Source organism: Indicator indicator, chromosome Z (assembly GCF_027791375.1).
Source record: "Indicator indicator isolate 239-I01 chromosome Z, UM_Iind_1.1, whole genome shotgun sequence".
NCBI classification, from domain to species: domain Eukaryota; kingdom Metazoa; phylum Chordata; class Aves; order Piciformes; family Indicatoridae; genus Indicator; species Indicator indicator.
The window spans coordinates 61,207,109-61,222,072 of record NC_072053.1 but is presented as its reverse complement, the minus strand read 5'-3'; positions in this window follow the sequence as shown (position 1 = coordinate 61,222,072).

Below are 14,964 nucleotides of genomic sequence, written 5' to 3'. Positions count from 1 at the left end.
TGAGGTTCAACAAGACAAAGTGCAAGGTCCTGCATCTGGGTTGAGGCAATCCCAAGCACAAATACAGACTGGCAGGAACCGGCTGGAAAGCAGCCCTGAGGAGAGGGACTTGGGGGTGCTGCTGGACAAGAAGCTCAACATGAGCTGTCAATGTGCACTTGCAGCCCAGAAAGACAACCAGATCCTGGGCTGCATAAAGAGAAGTGTGGCCAGCAGGTCAAGGGAGGTGATTCTCCCCCTCTACTCTACTCTGGTGAGACTGCATCCGGAGTACTATGTCCAGTTCTGGAGCACTGTGTCCAGTTCTAGAGCTCCTATTACAAGAGGGACATGGACATGCTGGAGTGCGTCCAGAGAAGGGCCACGAGGATGATCAGAGGGCTGGAGCACCTCTCCTATGAGGACAGACTGAAAGAGTTGGGGCTGTTCATTCTGGAGAAAAGAAGGCTCTGGGGTGACCTTTTTGTGGCCTTCCAGTATCTGAAGGGGGCCTACAAGAAAGCTGGGGAGGGACTTTTTAGGGTGTCAGGTAGTGATAGGACTAGGGGGAATGGAATAAAGCTGGAAGTGGGGAGATTCAGGCTGGACGTGAGGAAGAAGTTCTTCACCATGAGAGTGGTGAGAGCCTGAAATGGGTTATCCAGGGAGGTGGTTGAGGCCCCATCCCTGGAGGTGTTTAAGGCCAGGCCGGATGAGGCTCTGGCCAGCCTGATGTAGTGTGAGGTGTCCCTGCCCATGGCAGTGGGGTTGGAACTAGATGATCCTTGTGGTCCCTTCCAACTCTGACTGATTCTATGATTCTATGATTCTAAAATGTGTTCTATTTTGTGATGGTTTTAAGGCTATACCTTTAATTTCTTCTCACAGAATTCAAGTAGAAAAGTGAAAGAATGTAAATAAATCACAATTGGGTGTATGAAAGAGAAATAATGATTATTCTAAACATTTCCATTGGAGAGAGAAATGTTTAAGAGTCAGTACTCAAAACAAGGCACAGGCAGTCTGTCTGGTGTTTCTCTGCTGAGCAGTCTGCATCTCTCTTCTGGCTTTTGGAGATAACACACACCTGCATACTGACCTTGAAAAGATAAGTTTAACAACCTCTCTACTTATTTGCTTTCTTCCCCTTTGTCTGCTAGCTCTGGGAAGGGGAGGGGGGAAGAAGTAGGGGCCTCTCTGGGGCCAGGTGGCTTTGTTGTGTTTTTCTGTTGACTGTACATATTTGTAAATGTTGTGAATAGTGTATATTTGTACATATTCATTGCATTTCATTATAGGTTGTAGTTTTGCTTGTATAATACAGCTTCATTTGCTTCCAAACTGAGTTAGCCTAGTTATTGTAACGTGGGAGGGGCATTTCAGCCCACCACACTACAACAATTAATTTTGGTGCTTTCCAACTTGGGCGATTGCTTGCTTGATTTATTTCTGATTAGATTAGGAAGCAAAATGAAGCTGGTTTGGATCCTGTGGCATGTTATATATTCTGTTCTGACTGTGGTAATTTATAAATGGGATTGTAATAGTGTGAGAGTTGAAATCCCCATCCCACACTGACAATAACCAGGAACCCTAAAGTGATTTATATACTATGCTTGAATCTGCTGTTTGTAATAGTGAATTATATCCCTGTTGATAGCACTGTATCAAGAGAGTCATGCAGCTACTTACTCTAGCAGCCTGCAGAGACACAAAAGAAAACACACAAAAGTTCAGATAGATCCTGAGGTAGGTACAGACTCAGATTACAGCATACAGGAGCTGAAAATCAAATGCAGACAGGTGAAAGCTATCAGGAGAGACAGCAGCAGCAGCTTTGGCTCTGAGCCAGTAGCTGCAGGAACTCTGCTGGGACCTAAGATGGCTACCATGGTTACACAGGCAGCTGCCATTAACGAGGCACAGTCTCTTCCTCCCTCTGCTGCTGAAATGGAAGCAGCAGTGGCTGCAGGGTCTCAAAGAGTACCTGCTGTCTCTGCACAGAATCTCTTTGTTTATGCTGATTCTGCTGTGAATTTGAAAGCTAAACCAACGTATTTAATTGCTACTTTGACCAGAAAGCACAAGAGAGCCACAGGATGGGTGCAGAGGCCGCAGGAAGAGGTGCAGTAGGAGGTGAGGATCCTTCTGTTCAGGGTCCCTCTGTTAAGAAAGATGCTTCTGATGAGGAAGAGAAGGTTAGCCTGAGACCACCCATAGATTAGATGTAGGACAGAATATGAGCCCTGGTAAATTAGGAACTACTGGAGGTGCCTCTGAACTCCAGAAAGTTGCACAACAGCTCACAGCAGGAGCATGGGGACAGCAGGTTCAAGAAGACGATGAGGAGGAGGATGATATACAGTCAGCTAATGCACTCAGACAGGAAATTAGGCATGTAAGGACAAATTACATCAGAGGAGACACTGAGCCAATCGGAGCTCCAGCCTTGGTAGTGGGTGATAAGTCAGTGTCCCAGCTTGGAACTATCGCAAAGGATACAGGCATAGACAGGCATCTAGGCAAGGGCCTTGGTAAAGTTGCTCTGTGGGCACGCCTCCTATTGGCAGTCCTTATGAGATACCCCAGCAGAGATGATTTACCATGGACCCCTAAGCCTTGGAACACAATAGATGAGGGAATCAAGCGTCTGAGAGAGTTTGCTGTGAGAGAAGTAATGTATGGAGATCATAAGACGCTGAATCCTGATGAGATTCCTGTGGGAACAGGCCTTGCCAAAAAGCTCTTTAAGCTTGCTCCTCCTAATTATGCTACCATTTTGGCAAGCAGAATTGTGGCAAGAAATTCTGGTGGAGCGCCTCCCACTGTTGGCCATTTCACTGACCAAATGAGGCAATTGGACAATAGAAAGGTGGAGCTCTAGAACACATTCAGTTCATCGATGACATCATCGTCTGGGGTGAAACTGCTGAAGAAGTTTTCAAGAAAGGTAACAAAATCATTGACATTCTCTTGAAAGCCAGTTTCGCTATCAAGCGAGACAAGGTGAAAGGACCTTGATTCTTGAAAGGATTCTTGATTCTTGATTCTTGACCTGCCAGTGACTTCCAGTGGCAGTGCAGTGGCAAAATGGTCACTGTCACATTTCAATGGATGTGATAAACAGAGTCTCCACCATGGCAAATCCCATCAATAAGAAAGAAACTCTACGTTTCTCAGGTATAGTGGGATTTTGGAGACTGCACATTCCTGGATACAGTCAGATTGTGAAACACGGCATCAGGTGGATATTCCACATTCCCTACTATGCACCAGCTGCAGGAAAGATCGAACGCTACAATGGTTTGCTGAAAACAACTCTCAAATCCATGGGGGGGATCTTTGAAAAACTGGAAGAAGCATTTAGCACAAGCAACCTCGTTGGTGAACAGTAGAGGCTCACTGAATCAAGCTGGACCTGCTCAATCAGATTTGTTACAAAAGGAAGAAGGTGATAGAGTTCCTGTCATCAGAGAAAAGAATCTGATAGGCAAAATTCTTTGCATACTTTCTTCTTTAGGAGAGGCCAAACCTATCCAAGAGGTGGTTTCTGCTGAAGGTCCTGGGCACATCTATTGGGTGATGCAAGAGAATGGTGAAATTCAGTGTATTCCACAAAGAAATCTAACTTTGGCTGAAAGAGTCTAAATTCAGAGTGTTGTACAGATACAACATCGCACCCAAAAGGAGAATCCATGAGGAATCTGTGGTGCACAAACCCTAAGAACCCTGAGAGCCTTGAGTCACCTGAGGATCCCTGTTCCTTTTCTTTGCTCCATCTGCGAAGAATCAAACTGTTTTCTGCTTTCCTGTGATTCAAACTTTTGAATCATCTGCATCTGACATAGCTGGAATGGACTATGAACTTTATTCACTCGTTGTAGATATTGTTTTAGATTGCATGGGAATTGTTTAGAAGGGGTGGATTGTGATGGTTTTAAGGCTATACCTTTAATTTCTTCTCACAGAGTTTGAGCAGATATTTTTAGAAAAGAAGTTTAAGAAAACAGATTCTGATCCTCTAATCATTTCAATAAATGTATACTTGTAAACTTGCATTCACAAGAATCTGCATTTGCAAGCTGATGCAGTAAAGGCACTCCATAAATTTTAAATACTTCATTACTGTTTCACATACTGTTCTGCTCTATTTGTCCTTATTTCAATCACTTTACCATTAAAAATTACAGTATGAGAAAGCATAGACACAACAAACTCAGAAAACCATTTTAAATGTACTTATGCAGCTTTATGTTTTTATTTATTTTACTATACTGAACAATTCCACTAATGCCAGAAAGTTTCTCCCACAGTAATAAAAATACTTACGTCCCTAGATATTTACATGAGCAGTGCAAATCTAAAGCTATAACCTGAAGGATTTAATGAAGTAGAAGTAAATGGAACAAGCCACTTCATGAACCTTTCAGAGATCAGACTAATTCCCACAATCTGCAAAACTCATGCATGTGTATAGCCTTATAATCATGACTAGGCAAATTCTTTGGCTTCAGAAAGACTGCAGGCATATGTGAAGCTATGCAAACACATATTTACAGAAGTCCATGACTTTTGCATATATGACAAATTTATTCTATACTGTCACTGTAGGAATAACTTTTGCATGAGTTCAGGTGTCCAATTAAGGTTAAGCAGAGACAGAGAGTCATGACAAGTTGGATTTACAAAGCATTGCAAATTAATGTGAGAAGACTGAGTTGTCAGATACAGTACTAGTGAAGTCTAGGGTTTCTTTCTGAAGTAATTCCCCATTAACTAACAAATATCTTCCCATAATAGCTCTATTACAGTTTGACTTGGTGAGATTAAAAGGAATTTATTTGCCTTAATCACTAGGCTTAGATTTCTTAATATGATAATAGCATTTTAAACCATTTAAAACATAAAGCAAATAATGCTCCATCCTAAATTGATTAGGAAAATCATATTATTATTAATGATAGGAAAAACAGAAGTAATGATGCCTAAATTTTATTTAGGGATCTGAGGTATAATGTGAAGCTAAATTTTAAGGTGGGGTCAGTGTGATTCCAGAGATGGAATAAAGCATATGAATGAGCTTCTGACAAACTGCAACCACCAAAAGAAGATAGTATGAGAAAGCAGCAGAACTTAGGCTGTCCTGCTTCTGTGAAGGAATTGAAATAGAATTAGCCTAAGACTGACTCGGGAGATACCAGCTGGGGAATGAAGTTAGAAGGAGTAAGAGGAAAAAAACTGAATATCAAGCTCAGGTTTGCTGAAGGAGAACATCCTCCCCCACCATGTGCATCAAGAGAGAGCAAGGAGGATCAAAGTCTGGATTTCCCCTCACGCATGCTTTTGCAACATGCATAATCCCAGAAGCAACTGGTAACATTGAAACTGGTGGCACAGGTGTTATGCTGTGTTAATTTACACTACAGCACATTGCAAAACACATCTCTTAGGTGAGAAAGCAAGCACCTAGAGGAGACAATCAGTCACAGTAGGTCATCTCCCCCCTGCATGTGTGCTACTGGCTTGTCACTATGACCAAGGTTCTGTTGGAAGCAAAGCTCACTGTGATTGGGTGGTGGCTAGGGATGCTGCTAGGAGGCTAAGTGGGCATGGCATGGAGAACGGGCAAGCAGGCAGATCATAACCTTAGAGAGAACACAAGACTCAGCTGAAGTAAAAAGGATTTGAGCTCTGGGCTGAAAAAGTGTAGGCAGCACAGAGATCTATAGAGCACAACTTTTGTCCATGCATATTCTGTATCCTGTATGTTTTCCCATTGCAAAGCATCAGATACAACCTCCTTCCATAAGGTATCAATATCATAGAATCATAGAATCAAGAAGGCTGGAAGAGACCTCAAAGATCATCGAGTCCAGCCTGTCACCCTACACCTCATGCCTATCTAAACCATGGCACCAAGTGCCACGTCCAATCCCCTCTTGAACACCTCCAGGGATGGTGACTCCACCACCTCCCTGGGCAGCACATTCCAATGGCCAACCACTCTCTCTGTGAAGAACTTTCTCCTCACCTCCAGCCTAAACCTCCCCTGGCGCAGCTTGAGACTGTGTCCTCTTGTTCTGCTGCTGGTTGCCTGGGAGAAGAGACCAACCCCCTCCTGGCTACAACCTCCCTTCAGGTAATTGTAGACAGCAATGAGGTCATCCCTGAGACTCCTCTTCTCCAGGCTAAACAACCCCAGCTCCCTCAGCCTCTCCTCATAGGGCTTGTGCTCAAGGCCTCTCACCAGCCTCGTTGCCCTTCTCTGGACATGCTCCAGCAATTCAACATCTTTCCTAAACTGAGGGGCTCAGAACTGGACACAGTACTCAAGGTGTGGCCTAACCATTGCTGTGTACAGGGGTACAATGACCTCCCTGCTCCTGCTGGCCACACTATTCCTGATGCAGGCCAGGATGCCATTGGCTCTCTTGGCCACCTGGGCACACTGCTGCCTCATGTTCAGGTGGCTGTCAACCAGTACCCCCAGGTCCCTTTCCACCTGGCTGCTCTCCAGCCACTCTGACCCCAGCCTGTAGCTCTGCATGGGGTTGTTGTGGCCAAAGTGCAGCACCTGGCACTTGGATTTGTTGAATGCCATCATGTTGGACTCTGCCCATCTGTCCAGCCTGTCAAGGTCCCTCTGCAGAGCCCTTCTACCTTCTAACAGATTAACACCTGCTCCCAGCTTGGTGTCATCTGCAAATTTACTGATGATGGACTCAATCCCCTCATCCAGTGGGGGACTCATCCCCTCAGTCCCCTGGGGGACACCACTAGTGACAGGCTGCCAGCTGGAAGGGGCACCATTCACCACCACTCTCTGGGCTCGGCCCTCCAGCCAGTTCCTAACCCAGCGCAGAGTGCTCCTGTCCAAGCCACAAGCTGCCAGCTTGGCCAGGAGTTTGCTGTGGGGGACAGTGTCAAAGGCCTTGCTGAAGTCCAGGTAGACTATATCAACAGCCTTTCCCACGTCCACCAGGCTGGTCACCTGATCATAGAAGGAGATCAGGTTGGTGAGGCAGGACCTGCCCTTCCTAAATCCATGTTGGATCCATGAGCTGGAGCATTTTCCAGGTCGAAGAAGATGACACAAAGCACAAGGAGAAGGATGGTCATCAGTTTGGCAGGATTTCTGTTGCGTTCTTTCACCTTTCCACAGGGGAAGCCACATGGGGAGAGGGATAAAATATGCTCCTTACTCCATGAAGAACTACTTTCAGCTCCTATTGTTCAGGACTATTTTCTTACGGATTATGGAAATGTGTAAGGCCCCTACAGTAAAAATTTATCTCAGAACTTGTATGAATAAAAGATTCATACATCAACCTCATTCATGTCATAACAAGAGACCCTAGGCATATTAAGCAACTAGCTTCATTTTGCCTACAGTGCCCTCATCAGGGCCAGAAAAAGCTAGTCCACATCTGCCATTTCAGCAATGTAACCACTATGGCAGAAGGCTGATACTTTGAAATTCCCACTGGTCCCTCTATCATTCTCTCTGAGACTGCTATATGCTCATTTCATTTCAGTGTGCTGAGTTTTTACCAGATGCAAACTTGCCTGTGACTACTTCAGTAACAAAAAAGGCAGAAAAAAAATCTATTATTTGTTCTTCCTTATTGACTTGATCAGGTCTGCAAGCACTTTCATTATCACATTCAGAATTGCAATTTCTACTTTTCTTTCCCAGTGACATACTGTGTCAAGCCTATCACAAATTCACCACAGTGATTTGAAGACAAAGATTTTAATTCTGTGGGACATTTCAGAGAGACCTAAGCAAAATCTGCTCAGCATATCCACTCTGCTGACTGAGCATGTGGCATTAGAGCAGCTCTCTCCACAAGTGTGACTTGCTCCTGCCTGTTACAATGTATACAAGAATTTGTGTGTAAGCACCAAGGGAAGCCTCAAGAAAAAGAAGGGCAGGAAGTAACCTGTGCAAAGATACATGCCGGAACAAGCAAGCAGCACATACCAAGCATTAGGTATGTGTAAAGAGAAAAGTTAATTCATGTATTTTTATGTATAGGTAAGATACTGAATAAGACAGGCACTGAAGGTTCACATATGAAAAAAACTGCCCATTGAGTAACCAGGCAGCTGTTTGTCAAACGCTGAGTTTCAGTCTGCTGCTATTCATGTCATCTTGCCCATGACAGCTTCAAATTGAAAGTTATGGAGGATGATTTGTCTTTAGGTGACCTTGAAGGAGATATGTTTTGTCCTTGAATTGAGGAGTAGATACTTTATTAGGAGCTAGAAGGAGTAAAGGGGAATGTTATTTAACGTTCCAGAAACTTCTTATGTAACTTGTTAGCCAATCATATGGTTACCCTGAGTGCATGATAGTGAGGAAGCAGCCAATTGCATTGTTGACCACGCCTTGACTGCTTCACGTGGACAACCTGGAAACACATAAAAAGCAAGCAGTACAGTTTAATAAATGTCTTCACTTAGGATACCTGCGGAGTCCATGTCCTCTGTTGTCACAAATGGTGACCTCTGACGTGATCCTTATAGAGATTTGCTAAGGGGTTAGAGAGCTGCAGGGAAAGAGTGGCTGGTGATGAAGCCCAGCCTAGCTTATAGGAGAAACAGCAGGTGAGAGAGCTGTGAGTCTGGATGAAAACACGACATCTCTGAACTTTGAGATTAGAGGTGAGCTGCTGGCTGATAACATTTACCTCAGGAATTATGGGTCAGCAAATACTAGAGAAGAGAAATCTATTGTGGGAATTTTCACCCAGATGTTAAAGAAAAGAGGTATCACATACAACGAAAAGAGACTTTGTTTGTTGTTCACCTGGCTTAAGGGAGCATTCAGAGGGCTGCACTGTACAGGATGCTTTCACACTAAGGACCTGGGGAAGCACCCTCATGACCTGGCAGATTATAAAAGACTTATCAGGACAAATGAAAGGAGATAGTAAAGCAGCCAACACTGTAGCAGCTTGAAAGACCTGCTAATGAGAAATTATCTGCAATTCCCTCTGGCTGGCCACCAATAATCCCTCCAACTCTGCCTGAAAACTCGGCTTCTAACACTCCTTCCTTGCATCCTCCTCTGTCACCCTCTAACACCCCTGCCCACTTGTCCACACCTATATCCACATCTTCTTGGCCAGCAAATTCGGGAGAGCTACATTGTAATCCTGTGTAAACTTGGAGGAAAATTAAACAGGCAGCGGGGGAGGGAGAAAGGGACCTGCTGGCTTTTCCTGTTTTTAGAAATGGACAGGGTGATCTGATATATGAACCAATAGCTTGGCCATTATTGAGAGATTTAGGAAAAATGGTTGCAGAGCATGGCCTCAGATCACCCTATACTCAAAGCCTTTTGAAAATGGCTTTCGGGACACTCCTGACACCTTAGGACATTACCTCAATTATTGGAACTGTTTTAACACCTATGCAGCTGGCGGTTTTTAACGCAAAATGGCAGACACTTTTCCACGCAACAACTGTTGAAAATTTGCAGTGCCCACAAGGTGATCCGTTGCAAAATATAACTTATGTGCAGTTACTAGGACTGGCAGCCCATTCAGACCCATGTGTACAGGCTCGCTGGCATTGGGATATTCTAACCCCAAATAAAGATCTTGCAAGCCAGGCTTTAAGCCAAGTTTCTGATTTGACAAAGCGGACTTTGTCTTTCACATCAATTAAACAGGGTCTTTCAGAGTCATTCTTACAATACACAGATAGGCTTAAGGATGCAATAGATAAGCAGGTTCAGAATCCTGAGGCAAGAGAAACTCTGCTCTTGAAATCAGCATTTGAAAATGCTAATGAGGATTATTAAGAGTTGCTGATTTCCCTGAAGGACCCTTCAATTGTGGACATGATAGAGGCCTGCCAGAGAATGAACCCTGTGACAGGTAATATGCACACCATGGCTGTTACGGTGGCTGATATAGTTTATGATCAAATTTACAAGCCAGAAATCTGATAAAATATGAACATGATTTATTAGATGTCAAAAATTATTTTTCTGAGCTAGAAAGATCAGAAACTTGGAATACAGAAAAACAAACTGGAAAATCTTATAACACAAAAGCAAACAGCTATGCTGCCTCGGGAGGCAGGACAGACCCCCCCGGCCTTGCTGTGGAGTTAAGCCACAGAGAAACAGCCTGTGAACTTTAGAAATAACCAAGTAAATTAGTGTTAGTTACTCATGAACCGCTGAGCTTCTAATCATCAAAACTTTGCCAACTGGAGAGATACATGGAGCTGCAATTTGTAATCCAAAGGGCAGGGAAAATTCAAAGACAAATCCCAAAACTGGACAAAGTGAGGGAGAGACAGAGAACATGCTGCTGTGGTGTGGCCTGGGACTCAACACGCTGCTACTAGGACAATAGCAGGTAATCACCCTGGAGACAGGCACAAAGTGGGTGCTTGTCCCTGCCTTGAAGCCCGCTAACTGAACTGTGGGCTTTCGAATCATCCCCTATAAATTCCTCTTTTGAAAACTGAATGGCCCAATGGCAGATTACCTTTTCAAATGTAGCCAATTAGTTCAAAATGCTGTATGGAGGGCAAATTGCATATGCCTTCTGGACTAGCCTCTGACACGTGCAGCTGTCTATGTGAAACGTGAGGCGCAGGGTCCAGCTTCCACCCCCCCCAGGCAGCCTCAACAGCGGCTGCCTGCTGGCTTCTCGACCTCAGGCCTGGACCCTGCAACAGGGAGGGAGGAGAAAGGGCAGTGGCCAAACAGGTTTAACTGGTTCATTAATGCCTCTTACAGGACAGTGGCCTCTGTGGTTGCTGGGGAAATTGCTGCTGCACTTAAAAATACACAAAAATGTTTCAATTGTGGATAATCTGGACATTGTAAGAATGCTCATCCTTTGAAAACACAAAGACCTGTGAACCCTTAACCACTCAGACTGTGTTTTAGGTACAAAAAAGGCCTCCATTTTGCAAACCATTTTGCAAAAAGACGTTTGAAATTTGACGCAGAGGGTAACCCTTTGACCACTACCTGGAAGGGAAACGGGCAGCACAGTGTGACGGGAAAATGCACAATGACACCAAATATTCCTCACCGACCATCATCGACACCTTCTACTCTGCAACTGTAGAAGTAACAACAGAAGGCAGCACCAGCCTGGATGTTTCCACTGCATCACCAACAACAATAAAAAACCAAGAGGTCCATAAAGTGCCACTAGCCACCTATGGGCCTATAGGGAGGGGACTCAGTGCTTTACTCTTAGGCCAGTCCAGCAGTACCTTAAAAGGATTTTTGATTTTGCCCAGTGTAAGAGATGATGATTTTGAAGGTCAATTACAGGCCATGGTATGGACTTCATCTTCCCCTTTTTTTATCCCCCAAGGAAGTCCTATAGCTCAATTAGCGCTTTTTGGAAATCAGATATGCAGTGTGGGAGAGAAGAAGAGGGGAGGTGGTCGTTTTGGGTCTACTGAGCTGCCTGAGATATATTGGTCACAGAAATTAACTGATGGGAGGCTGTTGTAACTTGTTGCCTTATGTTGAAAAATGCAAAACCCTCTAAAATACAGGTCTGCAGTATGGACGATACGGGAGCAGATGTGACCGTTCTGTCAGTAAGGGATTGGCTTGCTTCATGGCCAATGGCAAATGCCCCTAATGCACTCACTGGGACTGAAGGGGGGGGGGGGGAGGGGGCTGCGGTGGCAAGTAAAGCGCTGCTTTACATACAAGTTGTGGATCCAGAAGGACAAGTAGCTACCACTCACCCATATATCTCCCCAGCACCTATTAACTTATGGGGATGAGATGTTCTATCAAGCTGGAATGTTAGCACTGGGACTTCTCCCCCTTTTTTAATAGGGGCCACTGACATCAGGGCCTCCCAAATTACAACATCAAAGCTCAATTGGGTTACAGAAACACCAGTGTGGGTGGATCAATGGCCCCTTACTGAGGAAAAGACCTGTGCCCTAAAGGACCTGGTACAAGAACAACTGCAACAGGGACATATTGTACCCTCAACTAGTCCTTGGAACACCCCAGTGTTTGAGGTAAAAAAGAGAATGGAGAATGATACAAGACCTTCAAAAGATAAATTAAATCATAGAAGATATGGGACCTTTACAACTAGGAATGCCTTCACCTACCATGATACCTAAGTATCGGGACATTGTAGATTTAAAGGATTGTTTTTTCACTGTTTTTTTGATCCAGAAGATAGACACTAATTTGCCTGTTCTGGTTCTTCCATCAATCAAGCAGAACCTTTACAGTGATTTCAATGGGCGGTTTTGCCCCAGGGAATGAAAAACAGTCCAAGTATTTGTCAAAATTTCATAGCTGAGTCTCTTTCAGAAATTAGAAAGTTGTTTCCTGATGTTTCTTGCTACCTTTACATGGATGATGTCCTTCTCACAGTCTCAGACAAAAATAAATTACACACAGTAGCTGTCCAAGTGCAATAAGCTTTGAAGAACAGAGGGCAAACATCTGATTTTTTTTCTCTTTTCATTCTGTTTTCTTTCAAGCAAAATAAGTCATCCTGAAGTTCTGCTGTACTGTTTGAAAGTCTTGTTAAACGCTGTCATGTTGGACTCTGCCCATGTATCCGGCCTGTCAAGGTCTCTCTGGAGAGCCCTCCTACCCTCTAATAGATGAACACCTGCTCCCAACTTGGTGTTGTCTGCAAACTTACTAATGGTGGACTCAATCCCCTCATCCAGATCATCAATAAAGATATTGCACAGGATTGGGCCCAGCACTGATCTCTGGGGGACACCACTAGTGACTGGTGGCCAGCTGGATGTGGCATCTTTCATCAGCACTCTCTGGGCTCAGCCCTCCAACATGATATCAAGCTGAGTGATGCAGCTGACATGCCTGAAGAAGTACATGCCATGCAGAGGGACATGGACAAGCTCTAGAAGTGGTCCTGTGTGAATCTCACGACATAGTTAATAGTAAACTTCTATTATGGGGACTGAAGGGACTGAGAATAATAACCTTGAGAAGGACTTGGAGGTACCGGTGGATTAAAATTTGGAGATGAGCTGGCAATGTGCACTCACAGTCCAGAAGGACAACCATATCCTGGGATGCATCAAAAAAAGTGTAGGCAGCAAGTCAAGATTGGTGATCCTGTCCTCTCCTCTGCTCCGGTGAGATCCCACCTACAGTATCACATCCAGCTCTGGAGCCCTCAGCACAGAAAAAACACGGACCAGCTGGAGCAGGTCCAGAGGAGGATCACGAAAAGGATCAGAGGGATGTAACACCACTGCTATGACAAAAGGCTGAGATATTTGACTTTGTTCAACCTGGATAAGAGAAAGCTCTGGTGAGACCTTAATAAAGTCCTTCAATACTTAAAGGGGGCTCATAAGAAAGATGGGGATAAATTTTGTAGTAGGACATTGGATGGTATTGATTTTAAACCAAAAGAGGGGAGATTTAAATTGGATACAAAGAATTTTTTATAATTAAGGTGATAAAACACTGGAAGATGTTGCTGAGATAAGTGGTAGGTGCTCCATCTCAGGTTGGATGGTACTCTGAGCAACCTTACCTAGTTGAAGATGTCCCTGCTTATTGGAGGGAGAGTTCGACTAGATGACTGGTTCCTTCCAACTCAAACTATTCAATCACTCTGTGATTTCCACAGCTTTACAGGGGACTAAAAGCATGTAACAAATGTACAGCTATGTTGTACATTTATTTCTGTGTTAGATGTTTTCCTTGTCCATACTGTCACCTTCCTACTGCAAGCTGTATTACCAGTAACACACTACTCGGCTCTTTAGCAGCATTTTCTCTCAAATCCACGATTCCTGTAAGATTCAGACCCACCCATTACACGTGTAAGGTCACATGATCAGATCACCACATACCCTTAAAACTATGTATATTCCAATATTTATTTACCTGGTTCAGGCTGAATCTGTTTGAGAAACAAATGTAACCTAGCTGGTTTTAATATGGATCATTATCTTTAGGAAAAAAAAAAAAAAACACAACAAAAAAACCTGCAGTGTTTTGGCCCCTGATTTGAGGCAGTTGTTTTTTCTACCCATATTTTTCAGACTAGAGCATTAAAACACAATATTCCCAACAGATTTAAGGAGAATGTCATAGCCTGACAAAAACAGTGGTAATGAGAGAGTGTCACCAAACTTGAGAAGTCAAATTTCTTAACACTAATGTAGTATTAAGAAGTGCATTCGGGAAAACAAAGGAAAGAGAAACAAAACAGAAATGCCTTGTGCATTCTTGCTCTTTGAAATGTAAACAGGCCTAAGGCCTAGCCTTTGAAATGCAAATCTAAAGTGACAGAAGCACTACTTTATTTTACTTCAAGACAAATGTGCAATTGCTTTCTGAGGCTTTCCTTTTCCCATTACAGTGATGCCAGGTCTTGACCTGGATAGAGGAAAACACTTGAAGTCCTACTGATAAAAAAACCCCTAGCATTTAAGGGCCAAAGAAGAAACCAACCCCAAGCACACTATGCGGAGCCAGATGGGATTGTAATGGTGGAAAACCACAAAGGGCTGGATGCCTTCTTCTGCCTGTGCTGTATTTAGACTTGAACAGACGAATATTCTGTATAAAAAAAGCTGTGCCAGACTAAGACCTGATTGTGAAAGACCTCAACAGGCTTCTCAGGGCAGAAGCAGCTAAAAGAACACCAAACCCACAGAGAAGGTATTCAGGTAGTGTGAGACTTGAATTGCCTCACATCAGAAACCTTCTCTGGATGGCAAAGGGGTTGATAAACCCATGGTACCACTCATGCCCATTTCTCCTCAGGCAGGAGGCTGCACAGCAAACAGAACTTTGGGGGGGGGGGGGGAGAAGATTAAGAGAGGAGGGGGAAGTAGAGGGAAATACAAGTGGTAATGTTGCACCAGGCAGACACTGCTTTCAGACCCGTCTTGCCCTGTCTCCCCTGTGGTCTTTGCTCTGGCCTACGAGCACCGTCAACACAATCAACAGTCTGAGCTCCAAGTTGCACC